Source organism: Mustela lutreola, chromosome 9 (genome assembly GCF_030435805.1).
Source record: "Mustela lutreola isolate mMusLut2 chromosome 9, mMusLut2.pri, whole genome shotgun sequence".
Lineage (NCBI taxonomy): Eukaryota > Metazoa > Chordata > Mammalia > Carnivora > Mustelidae > Mustela > Mustela lutreola.
In genome coordinates, this window is record NC_081298.1 from 132153649 (window position 1) to 132170287 (window position 16639).

General features: G+C 39.4%; 2 long non-coding RNA genes across 3 annotated transcripts in view; one reads left to right on the forward strand and one right to left on the reverse strand.

Annotated features, from left to right (window-relative positions):
- Nucleotides 1–60: 60 nt before the first annotated feature.
- Nucleotides 61–1540, reverse strand: LOC131807340 (uncharacterized). 2 transcript variants are annotated; one of them, XR_009344408.1, is made up of 2 exons: nt 730–1540; nt 61–308 (listed from the first exon to the last, which is right to left on the reverse strand). It is a non-coding gene; the product is annotated as an uncharacterized LOC131807340 (long non-coding RNA). The 2 variants fall into 2 exon arrangements; XR_009344409.1 differs by having other exon boundaries at nt 61–614.
- The window catches only part of LOC131807341 (uncharacterized), a 36047-nt gene continuing 19707 nt past the window's right edge, over nt 300–16639 (forward strand). The window contains exons 1-2 of the long non-coding RNA XR_009344410.1: nt 300–590; nt 11042–11120. This is a non-coding gene — a long non-coding RNA (uncharacterized LOC131807341). The remainder of the gene's footprint in view (nt 591–11041; nt 11121–16639) is intronic.

Below are 16639 nucleotides of genomic sequence, written 5' to 3' on the forward strand. Positions count from 1 at the left end.
TCTGATCGGAATCATACAGTATGGAGCCCCTTCAGACTGGCTTCTTTCACTTAGACAATATGCATTTAAGTTTCTTTTTAATGTTTTCTCATGGCACATTCAGTTTTTAAACGTTTCATACATATGACGTTAGATCCCAGGAAGCTGGTCTCTGTCCACTTCAAGACATCGGGGACACCTGAGGTCATGAGAACACCTTGATCAGACCCATGAGTGAGAACCTGAGGGTGAATGGGTGGGCAGAGGTTGGCTCAATCTCCATTTCACAGCTGAGCGATCTCCTCTCCCCACTCGACTCGCTGCTGAAACTGGGTGCAAGGAGAGAGTAAATGAAGCCATTTCCTCCCGGAGGAGATTAGTGAGGAATTGAAAGGGGTTATTCAGAAGGGCCCTCCTTCCAGTTTCCATTATTAATCGTCATAAACAAAGGAGTAATAATGGGTGTAGCAAAAGCATTGCAATTTTAGGGCCAGTTTATTTGCGTACTGCGTTGAAAAATCGGGATAGCCCTTTAACGTCCAGTTCCCATGTGACTTCACCAGAATGATGGTATATATGGCAGGGATGAGACCAGCGTTTCCATCTTCCAGGTGAGGATCCCAAGTCTTCTGTGGCTGTGCGGCAGAGTGAGGGCGAGAGGGTTGGTGGGCACAGCAGAGCCCGTATTCCAGTTCGGGTCTCTGATACCAACTGTGAGGAGGTTTCTAGCGTGTCACTGACCCAGCTCACCTTTGTTGAGCAACTCCTGTGCTGTGCATCCTGGCCTGGGGTGAGAGAGGGAGGGTCCCCCAGGGGGACGGTGAAGCAGACACAAGTCCCTCAGGCAGGGAGACCCATGCATGCTAGTCTGGCTGTGGCGCTCAGAGGCAGCAGGGACCCCCTAGACTGGGCCTCACGGTAGGCTTCAACGGAGAGGTATCCCTTAACCCAGGCTGTGAGGATGGTCAGGCACTAGGTGGAGATTAGGGGAGAGGTTACTACCCGGCAGGGTTTGAGGCATGCGCAGTACCACGGGGCAACCGTGACGCTGCACGACGTGAGCACGTTACCACGTTCAGGCAGACGCAGAGAAGTTCCAGAAGGAGACGCTAGGATCTCACGTGAGTCCCATCAGTGCCCGTCCTTAACCTTCCCGGCTCCGTCTCTCGCTCGGGGTGCCCTAGGCCCCAGACAGGGCACGTTTGCCGCATCAGGGAAGGTGGCCACGAGCGAGCGTGACAGGAACTGCTCCTCGCCGGCTGCTGGCAGGAGCCGCGCTCTCTTCAGCCCCTTAGGAGGCGTTCCCGCGCCAGCGCCCGCTCCTGGGCCTGGGCGAGGCTGTGGGGGGCGGACCCCAGCTCCGCAGCAGCAGCAGCAGCAGCAGCAGCAGCAGCAGCAGCAGCAGCGCGCGCAGGCCTTTCATCCGGCCGCTCCCACCTGTGAGAGGACACTGAACAGAGATTGTCGGAAGGCCTGGCTTGGGGTGGGGGAAGGGGGCCTTGAAATTCAAAGCCAAGGCCCTCATATGCGCTGCGCCGCGGCAGCTCATCAGTCCTCCCCCTTCTCAGCAGCGCGCCAGCCTGGCGGTGGCATCTGTTAGCAATGAGTAAAGATGGGGTGGCAGCGGCGGGCCTGGAAGTGGGGGCCGGGGGAAGGCCTCCCGAAACCATGTGTGCGCGCTCACACACAGAAAGCCACAGGCCTCCTGGAAGCAGCACCTCGCGAGGACCCCCTCGGTCTTGACTTGGTCATCAGGAGCAGGTGACTGAAGGATGGAAGACTTGACTTCTCCTCGGCGGGCCTCAGGGTCCTCATTTCTTCCCCAGGAGGCGCGCAGGCAAGCAAGTATCAGCGCCTTCCTGGGGCTGCTTTCCTGTGTGTAGCAGGGAGAGGCTGGCCAGGCGAACCCCGAGAGCGAGCTGGTTCTCACGCAGGGCGGGGAGCGCTGTAGAACTCTCCAGTGTCCGCCCATGAGGAAGGAGGCTGGGTCCTCTCCGGTCTCCTGAAGGGCGAGGACGCACTTTGGAAAGGCTCCCTCCTGCCCATCAGGTAGCATTCACTGCACCCAAGGCCTCCAGGACCGGATACCTGCTTTCCCATGATTCCCGTCCAACTGTAGTCGGTTCTTTCAAGGTCATGACCTCCAAGGAAGCAAGGAGATAAGAAGAGTGCCAGGGAGGCCTCAAAGCCAGAACGCAGAGTGACTAGAGTACCTCTGGAAGGCTGGACAGGTACAGTGGCCTTCTACAGAGAGAGAAAAGCAGTTCTAATTTTTCTTTCTAGTTTTTCTTTTTAGCAAGTCATCCTCGAGGAAGTTATTTTAAGGAGCTGGAGGCTCCTTAAAAGTCCCTTAAGAACAGGAAATGGGAAAACACAGTGTCTTCCCCCGTTCCTCCTCCCTTCCGCGGGCCTGAGGGATAAGGGTCCTGGTGTGGCAGGGCTCATGGCCAGTGCTGAGGCCTGCACCGGTTCCTACCAAGGAGGACAATCAACAAACCACCTCGCCTTGGACTCCCCGTGCTCTCGTGCTCTGGTGACTAAGTGATGAGAGATTCTGGCCGGTATTTCTCTTTTGAGATCCTCCATTGGCTTGGAGCAGCAGGTAGGTTGGAGATAGAGGAGGAGAAGGAAGAGGAGCGATGTAAGATGAGAGAACGGGTTTTGTGGTCCAGAAGTCTTCTATACCTGTCTCAGAATAAGGGGCTCTACCCTCCAGAGGTAGATTATACACAGGGGCTGAAATAGGACACAGGGTAGGTATCCCTGGTGTAGACGGAGGCCCATGAGGAGGGGCTGTGTCCACAACGCATTTGTGTCAACCTCCACTATGCGTTCTATGCACAGCTAAGGGGTCATCTTCGGTGAGCAAGTCAGGTGTCTCATGCTCCCGTCATAAACTCTGCAAGCTGGGCCATCGCTGACCCACTGTGTGACCCTGGGAGTTAGCCTCTGCGTCTCCCAAGTTTTTTGCATATCTGTAAATTGGGAATTCCACTGCCCAGACCCCTCAGCAGCCTTGGGGATTAATGAAAGCCTTGTTCACAAATGTCTTGGAATCCATAAGGGTTTAGATCGATAATTAACAAGAAAGAGAAGGCATAAACATTTCAAATATATATCAACTCCCAAATCTGTAACAGCCAATAAGTCTAAAAACTGAGTGGCCACAATTTCCCTCAGTGACAGGCAGCCCATGCACTTTCAAAAGTAATTCTACAATAAGCATAAATTACCACTTGGGGAAACCTTCCCTGTATGCCACGATTACAGATTTATTAAGTGAAAATGAAACCTTTAAATAAATATGTGGAACAAAAATGTATTTCCCAATCTAATCGGGCCACAGAGGCAAGAGTTTTTAAAGTGCTCTGTAGCCTATAGAGTAGAAAGCTGAGTACATTTTCTTAGAAGTCACTTGGGCGAGTCAGTCACTGCCGCAGAATCTCCCTTCCTAACTGTCGAAACATCTCGGTCCTCCCAATCTCAGCCAAGAGCAGCAAGGGTGCACGAAGCCCCAACGACCTTTCGCAACCCCTCAGAGAAACAGACAGATTCTGAGGCATCTTGATGCCCTTAGATGATCATGATTTGGCATTCCACCGGATTCTGAACCGGTGGACATCATCTATTCACCCTCCCAATGCCATGTTCCTGCTGTGTTCCTGCCACAGTATCCTCCCCTGGAGGGCAGAATAGTGCAGTTTGATTAGTCCTGTTGACTAAGTAATCCTTGCAGGAGACCAAGGGGGCCCAAAATGTAAAGTGCGACAGATACACCACAAGGCTGGCCAGACCACAAATGCTTGGTGGCATTTCCTGTGTATCAGTACCACTGGTCTCCAGCTGTCCTTCTGGTCCTTCCCTGTCCTGGAGCTGCCTGGCTCTGGATCTGGGCCCTTGAATACATTCAGTCAATCCTAATCATTGCCAGCCTTTTGACAAAGAAGGATGTGAGGACTCAGGCCTAAGCTAATCACCGTCTGGTGTTCCCCGTTAGCAAGATTTGTTCCTAAGTGGGCAGGAAACATACTTGGAAGTAATGAGATGTAAGAGGACATTTTCCAAGGGCTTTTGGTAAAATTTTCCTTGATCAAAAAACCCCCCAAAAACAAAAAACAAAAACCACCACTACCTCCATCACCAAAAACACGCAAAAGACCCCAGGAAGAGATGTTCTCTTCCTTTAGCAAAAAGGAGGAAGGATTGCTGTAGATGGTAGGCATCTATGCTAGCAAAGAGAACCAGCCTCAGGATAAAACAGATCCTGTGGGAGGGAGAACAGGGATGAAGAAGAAAGAGGTTTTTGAAGACCCCAGAAAGGGACTAGGCTAATTTCTTTTTCCCTTAGGAAGTTCACATTCTAACATGAGTGTCGGTGCAGTAAGAGTTGGGGTATCTCAGATTGTTGATGCTCCCAGCCGGTTCTTGCAGAGGTGTCAGGGTTGGAAACTGGACACAATTGCTACAGTTAATGTACTTAGTGTTTAGTCAAGCATTTTCCATTAATGTTCTTGAGAGATACTGACGTGTGATTTTATTTGTAATGTCTTTGTGGGTTTTGGGCTTAGAATCATGCTGGCAGTGTAAAGTGATTTGGAAAGTATTTGTCTCCATGTATTTCTTCTTTAAAAGTTTGTAAAAATGTGTGTTATTTCTTCCTTAAATGTTTGATAGAATTCACCACTAAAATTATTTGAAATTTTTTATGTAAAGATTTTTGATTTAAAAAACCCAATTTCTTTATAAAGTGTTATTCAGATTATTTTATTTTGTGCCATTTTGGTAAGTTATATATATTTTTAAAATGCTTCCATTTCACCAAAAATGTTTAATTTGATGGTATAAATTTGGTCATCATATTATTTTATTATCCATTTCATATCTGTAGGGTCCACAGATATAACATATTTCACTCACAATATTGTTAATTTGTACTCTTTATTCTTTTCTCAATATGATAAAAGTATTTCTCAATTTTATTGAATTTTTTTCCTTCAAGTAATTAAACTTGGGGTTTCGTAGTTTGGCATTTTTTCTTCTATTTTAAAGTTAATTGATTTGTTGCTTTTATCCATATATTTGTATCTTCCTTTTACCTGGACTTACTTTGCTTTTGTTTCTAAGTTCTTTTTTTTTTTTTTTTTTTTAATATTTTACTTATTTATTTGACAGACTGAGTGAGAGCCCGACATGGGGCTCAATCCCAGGACCCTGAGATCATGACTTGAGTAGAGGGCAGAGGTTTAACCCACTGAGTCACCCCGTGGGTTTCTAACTTCTTAGAGTAGAACCTTAAGTCATTGATTTTTATATCTTTCTTTAAATCTATCTGTAAACATTAAAGCTGTATGTTTTCCTCTAAACATTGATTTAGCTGAATGCCAGTTTTAAAATGTTGCATTTTTATTATCATTGAGTTTAAAATATTTTGTTACTTCATTGTCCTATCTTTTTTGACTAACATTATTTAAATATGTGCTGTTTACTTTCCAAGTAGTTGGGACTCTTTAAAGATGTTTTATTCATAATGATTTCTAATTTAATTTTATTATGGTCAGAGAACATACTCGGTAGGATTTCAAACCTTTTGAATTATGTAGGGTCTTGTTTTGGGACCCAGTATATGATCTATCTTGGTGAACATCTTAGATACATTTGAAATGAACATGTGTTCTCCTGTTGTCAGTGGTAATAATCTACAAATAATAATTACACCAATGATATGATTACTTTTATCTAGTTATTATTTTAATAATATGTATAATGTATGGTATTTATATATTTATATAATATATTATATATTATAATTAGAATATAATATAAATTATATACATAAATGTAATATATAAGCTATGTAAATAAATATTTCTACAGTATTTAATAGTTATATATTATTTAGCTATTAAACTGTGATTATGAAATTGTCTATTTCTCTTTTTCAAATATATCTCTCCATTTATTTAGATCTTCTTTGGTTTCTTTTTTTTAATATTTATTTGAGATAGAGTGAGAGTGAGTGAGAGAGTGAGAGAAAGGGGCAAAGGGGCGGGGAGAAGCAGGCTCTCCAATGAGCAGGGAGCCTGATGTAGAGTTCAATCCCAGGGTCCTCAGGTCATGACCTGAGCAATGGGAGACACTTCACGGACTGAGCCATCCAGGTGCCCCTTCTTTGGTTTGTTTTAAATAATAATGTGTGGTTTCAGCATACAAATGTTGCGTGTATTTTGTTAGATTTATATCTAAGTATTCAATAGCTGTAGTGAAAATAAATGATATTTAAAATTTAAGTTTCCATGTGTTCATTGCTCATACGTAGAAGTACAACTGATTTTGAATCATATCCTGTATCCAAATCCTGAATCATATCTTGGTTATCATATCCTATGAACTTGCCAAACTCACTGATGAGTTGTGGAGTCCTTTCCTATAGATTCCTTGGATTTTCTCCTATTTCTCTTTTTAATTATGCCAGTTTTTTGCTTTACGTGTTTTGAAGTTGTTTTATTAGCCACATAGAGGTTTGTAGTGATTGTGAATACCTGAAGAATTGACTTTATCTAGTGTTACTTTTTCTCTTTTCGTAATATTCTTTTTCATAATACGAAATAAAAGTAATTTTGTAATTTCGAAATATGAAATTCGAAAAAGTAATTTCGTAATTTCAAAATACGAAAAAAAGTATTTACATAATCCATTTTCGAAATCCATTTTATTTGATAATAGTACAGACATCTTTGTCTTCTTATGCATACTGTATTCTAAGTATATATTTTCCCATTCCTCCACTTTCAAACTCTCTTTATATTTTTTTATTATTTATTTATCTTCTTATTATTTTTTGAGAAAGAGAGAGAGAGAAGTTGGAGTAGGGCAGAGGAAGAGGGAGAGAGTGGCGAATGGATTCCACAGCCAGTGTGCAGCCTGACATGGGCTTGATCTCACCACTCAGTGATCTTGACCTGAGCTGGAATTAAGAGTCAGATGCTTAACTAACTGACCCACCCAGGTATCCCTCAAGCTATCTCGCTGTATATTTGATGTGAGTCTTATATTTTGCTTTCATGTGTAAAATTTTCATCATTTTTTTTAACCCATTCTAACAGTTTTCTGCCTTCTGCTTAGAGTGTTTTATTCATCAACATGTGTAAATCTACCATTGTATTATTAACCTTCTCCTTATTTCAATGTTTTTTTTTTTCTTTTTTAATTCTTTTACTTCGTCTTGCCTTTTTTTTTTTGAATGATTTGATTATGGGTTTTTAAAAATTTCATCTTAGTCTATACATTGCCTTTTTAGCCTTATTTTTTGCCTATTTATTAGTGGCTTATTAAGGGCTCTGGGATTTAAAATATACACCATTAGCTTTTCACAGTCTAATTAGACTATTTTTGATATATTTTATATGTATCACATCTTCATATATTATAAATGCCACATGACAATGTTATAATTTTTTAAATTTGCATATATTATTTGCCCCAGGAGTACAGGTCTGTGAATCACCAGGCTTACACATTTTACAGCACTTACCATAGCACATATCCTCCCCAGTGTTCATCACCCAGTCACCCTATCCCTACCACCCCTATCCCCCAGCAATCCTCAGTTTATTTAGTGAGGTTAAAAGTCTCCTATGGTTTGTTTCCCTCCCAATCCCATCTTGATTCATTTTTTCCTTCCCTACCCCTGACAACCTCCCACTCTGCATCTCAAATTCCTCATATCAGAGAGATCATATGATAATTATCTTTCTCTTATTAACTTATTTTGCTCAGCATGATACCCTCTAGTTCCATCCATGTTGTTGCAAATGTCAAGATTTCGTTTCTTTTGATGGCTGCATAGTATTCCATTGTATATATATATATACCACATCTTCTTTATCAATTCATCTGTTGATGTACATCTAGGTTATTTCCATAGTTTGGCTGTTGTGGACATTGCTGCTATGAACATTTGGGTGCACGTGCCCTTTTGGATCATTACATTTGTATCTTTAGGGTAAATACCCAGTAGTGCAATTGCTGGGTTGTAGCATAGCTCTATTTTTAACTTTTTGAGGAATCTCCATACTGTTTTCCAGAGTGGCTGCACCAGCTTGCATTCCCACCAACATGTAAGAGGGGTTTCTCTTTCTCTGCATCCTCACCAACATCCATCGTTTTCTGACTTGTTAATTTTAGTCATTCCGACTGGTGTGAGGTGGTATCTCATTGTGGTTTTGATTTGTATTTCTCTAATGCCGAGTAATGGGGAGCACTTTTTCATGTGCCTGTTGGCCATCTGGATGTCTTTGCAGAAATGTCTGTTCATGTCTTCTGCCCATTTCTTGATTGGATTATTTATTCTTTGGGTGTTGAGTTTGATAAGTTCTTTGTAGATTTTTGGATACTAGCCCTTTATCTGATATGTCATTTGCAAATATCTTATCCCATTCTGTCAGTTGTCTTTTGGTTTTGTTGACTGTTTCCTTTGCTGTGCAAAAGCTTTTGGCCCTGATAAAGTCCCAATAGTTCATTTTTGCTCTTGCTTCCCTTGCCTTTGGTGATGTTTCTGGGAAGAAGTTGCTGTGGCTGAGGTCAAAGTGGTTGCTGCCTGTGTTGTCCTTAAGGATTTGGATGGATTCCTTTCTCACACTGAGGTCTTTCATCCATTTTGAGTGCATTTTTATGTGTGGTGTAAGGAAATGGTCCAGTTTCATTATTCTGCATGTGGTTGTCCAATTTTCCCAAAGTCTCTGTTGAAGAGACTTTTTTCCATTGGGCATTCTTTCCTGCTTTGTTGAATATTAGTTGACCATAGAGTTGAGGGTCTACTTCTGGGCTCTCTATTCTGTTCCATTGATCTATGTGTCTGTTTTTGTGCCAGAACCATACTGTCTTGATGCTTAAAGCTTTGTAATAGAGCTGAAGTCTAGAATTGTGATGCCACCAAATTTGGATTTCTTTTTCAACATTCCTCTGGCTATTTGGGGTCTTTTCTGGTTCCATATAAATTTTAGGATTATTTGTTCCATTTCTTTGAAAAAAAATGTTGGTATTTTGATAGGGATTGTGTTAAACGTATAGATTGCTTTAGGTAGCATAGACATTTTCACAATATTTGTTCTTCCAATCCATGAGCATGGAACATTTTTCCATTTCTTTGTGTATTCCTCAATTTCTTTCGTGAGTACTTTATGTATGAGTACACATTCTTTGCCTCTTTGGTTAGGTTTATTCCTAGGTATCCTGTGGTTTTCGGTGCAATTGTAAATGGGATCGATTCCTTAATTTCTCTTTCTTCTGTCTTGCTGTTGGTGTATAGAAATGCAATTGATTTCTGTGCATTGATTTTTATATCCTGACGCTTTACTGAATTCCTGTATGAATCCTGGCAGTTTTGGAGTGGAGTCTTTTGGGTTTTCCACATAAAGTATCATATCATCTGCAAAGAGTGAGAGTTTGATGACTTCTTTGCCAATTTGGATGCCTTTAATTTCTTTTTGTTGTCTTATTGATGAGGCTAGGACTTCTGGTACTATGTTGAATAGCAGTGGTGATATTGGACATCCCTGCCATGTTCCTGATCTTAGGGGAAAAGCTCCCAGTTTTCCACCATTGAGACTGATATTTGCTGTGTGTTTTTCATAGGTGGCTTTTATTATATTGAGATATGTACCCTATAGCGGCACCTGGGTGGCTTAGTGGGTTAAAGCCTCTGCCTTCGGCTCAGGTCATGATCTCAGGGTCCTGGGATCGAGCCCCACATTGGGCTCTCTGCTCAGCAGGGAGCCTGCTTCCTCCTCTCTCTCTGCCTGCCTCTCTGCCTACTTGTGATCTCTCTCTCTGTCAAATAAATAAATAAAAATTAAAAAAAAAGAGAGATATGTACCCTCTATCCCTACACTTTGAAGAGTTTCGATCAGGAAAGGATGCTGTAATTTGTCAAATGCTTTTTCATCATCTATTGAGAGTACCATATGGTTATTGTTCTTTCTTTTATTAATGTATTTTATCACATTACTTGATTTGCGGATGTTGAGCCAACCTTGCAGCCCAGGAAAAAAATCTCACTTGGTTGTAGTGAATAATCCTTTTAATGTACTGCTGGATCCTATTGGCTAGTATTTTGGTGAGAATTTTTGCATCTGTGTTCATCAAGGATATTGGTCTGTAATTCTCCTACGGTGTTATAATTTTATTTTAACCTGTTCTGCATTTCTTAAATAACTAAAAGAAAAACTGTATTTTTTGAAAGCCAAGATATTCACCATTTCCAATGGTAGTCATTTCATCATGAATATCTGAGTTTCTACCTACTTTCATTTCCCTTCTATCTAACATACTTCCTCTATATTCTCTTGGGTTTATTTTATTTTATTTTATTTTGTTTTCCTAAAACTGCCTTTATTTACCTTTCATTCTTAAAGGATATCTTCACTGAGTGTAGAATTATTAGTTGGCAGTTTCCCACCCACCTCTAGAACCATAAAATGCTGTTCCTTTGTCTTCTGGTCTCAATATATTTGAATCTAGTCACTAACTTCCCCTATATCAAATGTGACTTTTTGTCTTTATATTCTTTTGAAATTACCTCATTAGTTTTCAGCAATTTTACTATGATTTACTTAGGTATGGTTTTCTTAATATTTACTGTGCTTGAATTTTTCTGTATTTCATTATTATATAAATTTATGTCTTTTACCAAATTTGTAAAAAATGAGTTGTTTCCTCAAATATTTTCTTCTGCTTCATATTCTCTTTCTTCATCTTCTGAGACTCCAATTACTCATATATTAGGCCTTTTAACATTACTCCATGTCCTAGAAACTGTCCTTCCCTAACTTTTATTTTAGTTCTTTAAATTGGATAATTCTATTAATCCATATTCAGTTTCATTGACTCTTTCCTTTTTCATCTCCATTCCACTTTTATTAGATAGGGTTCTCTACAGAAACAGAACCAATAGAGAGAGAGAGAGAGTGTGTGTGTGTGTGTCTGTGTGTGTGTGGTTTGTGTGTATATGTAGATGGGTAAATAGATAGATAATCTATTTATTTATTTATTTATTTATTTTAAGGAATTGGTCTCAGCCTTTTAGGCTGGCAGGTACGAGATCTCCTAAGTGGCTGAATGGGCTGGCAGGCCTAGACACCCAGGTAACAGCCAATGTCACAGTTCAAGATTGAAGATCATCAAGCAAGACTGTCAAGCAAGCCATCCTTGTTGGGGGGATTTCCATATTTGTTTTATTAAGACCTTCAGCTAATTGGATAAGTCCTGTTCACATTATGGAGGGTAATCAGCTTTACACAAGGTCACTGATTTATGTTACTTTCATCCTAAAGACACCCTCACAGAAACATCTAGAATAATGTTTTGACCAAATATCTGGGCACTGTAATCCAACCATGTTAACACATAATAGTAACTATCACACTGCTGTTGTGTCTGGCTAGTGAAATTTTTATATTAGATATTGTAGTTGTTAAACATAGAAGTTTCTGTTTTGTTCTTTATATAGTTACTATTTCTTCGATGATATTTTCCATCTTTTCATTCATTGTAAGCATTTAAAAATATGAGGCATTATTATAGTTATGGGTTTAGAATCCCTACAGGGTTATTATACCACCCTTGTCATCTCAGGGCTCATTTTCATTGATGGTTTTCTATCTTGAAGTTGAACCACATTTTCTTCATTCCTCATGTCACATAATTTTGGATCACATCCTGAGTATTGTGAATGTTATGTTGCGGAGATTATTGGTTTTTAAATATTCTTCCAAAAAGTCTCGATTTTTTGTTTTGTTGGAGAAGGAACTTGGTTTGAAGGAAACTGCAATCTCTTATCATTTGGCAGACAAGTTTAAATCTCAGTTCCTTCCCTTTTTAGCTCAGACATACACATGCATATACATGAATTAGGGATTGGCCGGAGACTTATTCAGAACACAAACACCAAATTTGTAACTACTTCTCTTTAGTCCTCTTCTTTTTGGAAATTCCCCTTCACTTCTCAACTCTCTTGTTGCTCACATTTTTTCCTCTAGTTCCTCTAGTTTCAGGCCAGAAAGACTTGAAACATTCACTAGGGTTTACCCTCTGGCTAAAAGTTGTGATAACAGGGAATGCACACAGTGTCATTCCTTTTTGCAAATGCTAATCTGCCTCCAGAATATTGCTACTTTTGTTCTGCTCCAGTAATTGTAGGTGGTTGTTTTAGTTGCTGTTGTGTGTGTTGCCCAGAATTTATAGGTTTAGTACCATGAGGGACCAGTCTAGTAGAAGCTAGTAAATTATACTGGCAGCAAACATCTTATCTTATTTTTGAAATGATATTTTTGTTGTATATATGTTGATTGAAGAATTTTTAAAAACATTTCAGCACTCTTAATATATTTTCACTTTATCATCTGACTTCCATGTTTCTGTCTTGTTATTACTCTTATTACTTCTCCATATTTGTATTGTGTTTTTTTTTCTCCTGTGGATATTTCTAATATTTCTCCTTTATATTTAATTTTATAAATTTGAATATGACATTCCTAAGTGATTTTTTTGTTGTTTTTTATTTTACTTGGAATTAGTTGTACTCTTTTTATCTGTGGATTAATTTCTTTTACCCATTTGAAAAATTCTCAGCCAATATAACCTCAAACATTTACCTTCCTTATTTCCTCTTTCTTTTTTCCTGGGACTCTAGTTTCAAGGATATCAGATTATTTGATATTTGTCCTCTAGATTTTGGATGTTCTGCTCAACTTTAAAAAAATTATTTCTTTTTCTCTTCCTTCTTTTCTTCCTCTTCTTCCTTCTTCATATAGTATCAGGTGACCTGTCTTCAAATTCACTGATCCTTTCTTTGCTTTATGTAGTCTGGATTCCTCCTTTTTCATGTAGTAATTTTTATGGAATCGTACAATATATAGTCTCCTTTCACTTAGCAGAACAGATTTGAAGTTAACTACATTATTGCACATATCAGTTTGTCCATTCATTTTTATTGCAGAATAGTATTCAATCACATGGTATACCACAAGTTTGTTTATTCATACCAGATGATGAACGTTTGAGATGTTGCCAGTTCTTGGCAGTTTTGAATAAAGTCTCTGTAAACATTCACACAGAGTTTTTATGTAAACACAAGTTGTAATTTCTCTTGAGTAAATATCTAGGAATGGGATGGCTGAGTCATATGGTATGTATGATAGTCAAATTTGTAAGAAACTAAAATTGTTTCCAAAGTGGTTGTACGACTTTTACATTCCCACTAGTAAAGAATTAGAGTTCTGGTTACTGTAAAATCTTAGCAGTACTTGATATTGTCAGGAAAAAAAATATATAACCATTGTTGTTGTAGGTTTTTCAGAGCTTTTATTTGCTCTAATGGCATATGAATGCTGAGCAACTTTTTATATGCTTATTTTTCACCATTTCTTTGGTAAATGAAAATAACTATCCTAGGGTCATAAAATGAATTGAGAAATGTTCTCTCATTTTTTATTTTTTAAAAAAGATTTCATTTATTTTTTGAGAGAGAGAGACAGAGACAGCATGAGTTGGGGAAGGAGTAGGGAAGAGGGAAAAGTGGACTCCCTAATGAACAGGGAGCCTCACCTAGAGCTCCAACCCAGAAACCTGAGATCATGACCTGAGTTGAGTTGCTTAGCTGATAGCCATGCAGGCATCACTCATTTTAGATTTTCTTGAACAGTTTGTGTAATACTGGCATTTCACCCTTAAACATTTGATAGAATTCACCATTGAAACCAACTGGGTCTATGGTATTTGCATGTGTGTGTGTTGGTGTGTGTGTGGGGGGGTGGTTGCGGGGAAGGTTTCTTAACTACAACTTAATTTATTTAATAAATATAGGAATATTTAGGTTAGCTACTTTTTCTTTGCTGAGTTTAATAGTAGATATTTCTTAAGGAATTTGCCTATTTTATATAATGTATAGAGTTTATATACATATATAGTTGATATAGTATTATCCTTTTAATCCATAAGCTCTCTAGCCATGTCTCTCTTTTATTATTGAAATTAGCAATCTTTTTTTCTTGTTAAATCTGGCTAGAGATTTTTGAATTTTACTGATTATTTGAATAAACCAGATTTTATGTCATTGATAGTTTTCATTGCTTTGCTTTTCTGATACCAAAATTTCATCAGTTTTTGCTGTGTGTGTGTGTGTGTAATCTAATAGTTGTCTTTTGTAATAGTTGTCATACTTGAGTTTGAGTGTATTTTTTTCTTTCTAAATCCTTGCTGAAGTAGTGCCTCAAAAATTCTTATAGTGAAGGCCTATAACTGTTAAACTATTTTTTATTTTGTGTAAATGTGCATGTCTTTCTGTTCCCATTCCAAAATATACTTTTGTATATAAAATTCCATATTTGGCTATCTTCTTGCGCATTTTGAATACTTTTACCTACCACTTTCTGCCTCCTGTCACTCTGTTGTTAAGTCTGCTCTAGGTCCTACTGTTGAAATGTGATAGTCTGTCTTTTTTCTCTGGTTGCTTTTATCATTTTTCTCTTTATTCTTAATCTTTATAATACTTGCATGTGACTATGTTTTATTTTTTTAGTTATTGAGGTAAAATGTTAGTTGACAAATTTATGTGTTCTTCCAGTTCTATAAAATTTTGTCTTTCTGTTTTCTTACTCTTCTATTCTCTTTATTTAAGATACACATTTGAAAATTTAAAAACTCTGTTAGCTTTTATATTTCTTAACTGATATCCTAGTTAAATTCCTTTGCACTATTTTCCAATTCCTTTTGCTGTATCAAGTCTGTATAGTCTTTCTCATCTAAGTGACTCTATTTTCCACCTCCTGTTCTCGTTCAGTTTCTGCCCACTTCTGTTTCATATTTTCCTGTTTGTTTCCATAGAAATTGTTCCTTTATATCTTTGATATTCCTACACAACTTTATTTTTTAATTTTTCTTAAGCTGTTCTATAAAATTAATTTCATATAAAGAGAACAGCTTTTCAATCTGCTAGTATTTGGCTGTTTTTCTTACCATAAGATAAATTTGTGCCTTTAACATTTTCATCTTAGATTAACTTGAAAGCTTACTCTGCCCTCTAGATGTGTCCTTCTTATCCTATAAAGTTTGAAGTTTCCATGCCGCCTCATAGCTCTACTGAGACCACACATAAGCTCCGTGTCTGAGGCACCTCCACATTCCATTCTAGTGGCACTTTTGTGGACATGACAAATGCTCTCACTCAGCCAGCAGATAGCTCGGTTCCATTTCTAGTATTTGTGCTCTCCTATACCCCTTGTCCTATGAACCTGAGCTCCAGGCAGAATCAATCACAGCTTCTTTTGGCCTCTTGTCCTGGTGAGAGCTGCCCTTAAGGCACTTTACTGCAGGTGCAGACCCGAGCTTTAATCTCCCAGTTCGTGTGGAGCACCTTTAATCTGTTTTGCCCCATGGATTACTGGCCACCACTGCTTTGGTTTGGATCACAACCCAGAAGTCCTGTGGCTTCAGCTCTCCTCATTGCTTTGCATTTAAGTTCTATTTCAATCTATAGTGATGTTTAAGTTTTTGAGCCTAACTCTTCTCTTTTCGGATTTCTCTTTTTGTACTTAATTTATCACTGCTGTGTCTTTAAAGCTGACAGAGGGTACTAGACATACACTTAATGTCATCTCTATCAGAAGTCTTCTTGTCTTTTTATAAGTAGAGATCTGAGACTCAGAAGAGGGAGCTGTCTGGTCCAAGGCCCTAGAATGGGCTTGTCCCAGAGTATGAGCGGGTCCTCTGGTCTCCCACCTCCAAGCCCCAGGACCTTTTCACTGTCTGCAGGGACTCAGAAACTGCGCTGAAGGGCAAGACTCAGTGCCGAGCTGCTTCCTGCTGTCTTGCGGGAAAGGCTAGGAGGCTGGGGAGAATCCCCTGATGTCTCCTGAGAAGGTGGAGAATGTGTTTACCAGATTTCATCACCCCCAAATTCTTGTCTGGCTAAAACCCTTTTCTTTCAGCAAGCTATCACAGTCCGAGGGAAGCACACCACGGTGTGTGATGCCACACACAGCCGATGACCTTCACATTCAGCACAACGACTGGAAGCCCTAGAAATGGTGTTTTCCCTTTGGAGGCAATGTGGCTTCCTTATAAAGAAGAGATATAAAGGGAAGCTATTGATTTTCAATTCAAAATGGGAAAATATTTAATTGGGTTCTGCACAAACATAATACAATTATCAGTTGAAAAGTGTCACTCAGCTGAACAAAGAAGGCCTTCCGTGTGGTATGTGGTATGTGCAGGACAAAACAAAGTAAAACCTGGCTGCTAATTGGACACCCATTCCTCATAATATTCTGGGGCTGTGTGATTACGGGCTGTCTGATGAAATTATTTTACAACTCCAAAGTCTGTAAAGAGAAAGCTATCGAGAAAATTCCCAACTGAAATCAAGATTTTAAAATTCAAACTAGAAGTTAGGTATTTTTTCCTCCTTTTCATTACTTTAAAAGTTAGCTAGAAATATACTTCTGGTCTCTCTGGCCTAGCAAATGCACTTGAGGTTGAAAATGACTCAAGGTTCTCCTCACATTCCGGTGGGGCTGCCGTGATGCCCCGAGACCTCTTACTCCTGCAGCTCCCTGCTGGTTCCATGTCCAGAAGGCTCCTTTCTCCCTCATTTCTATAATTCAGA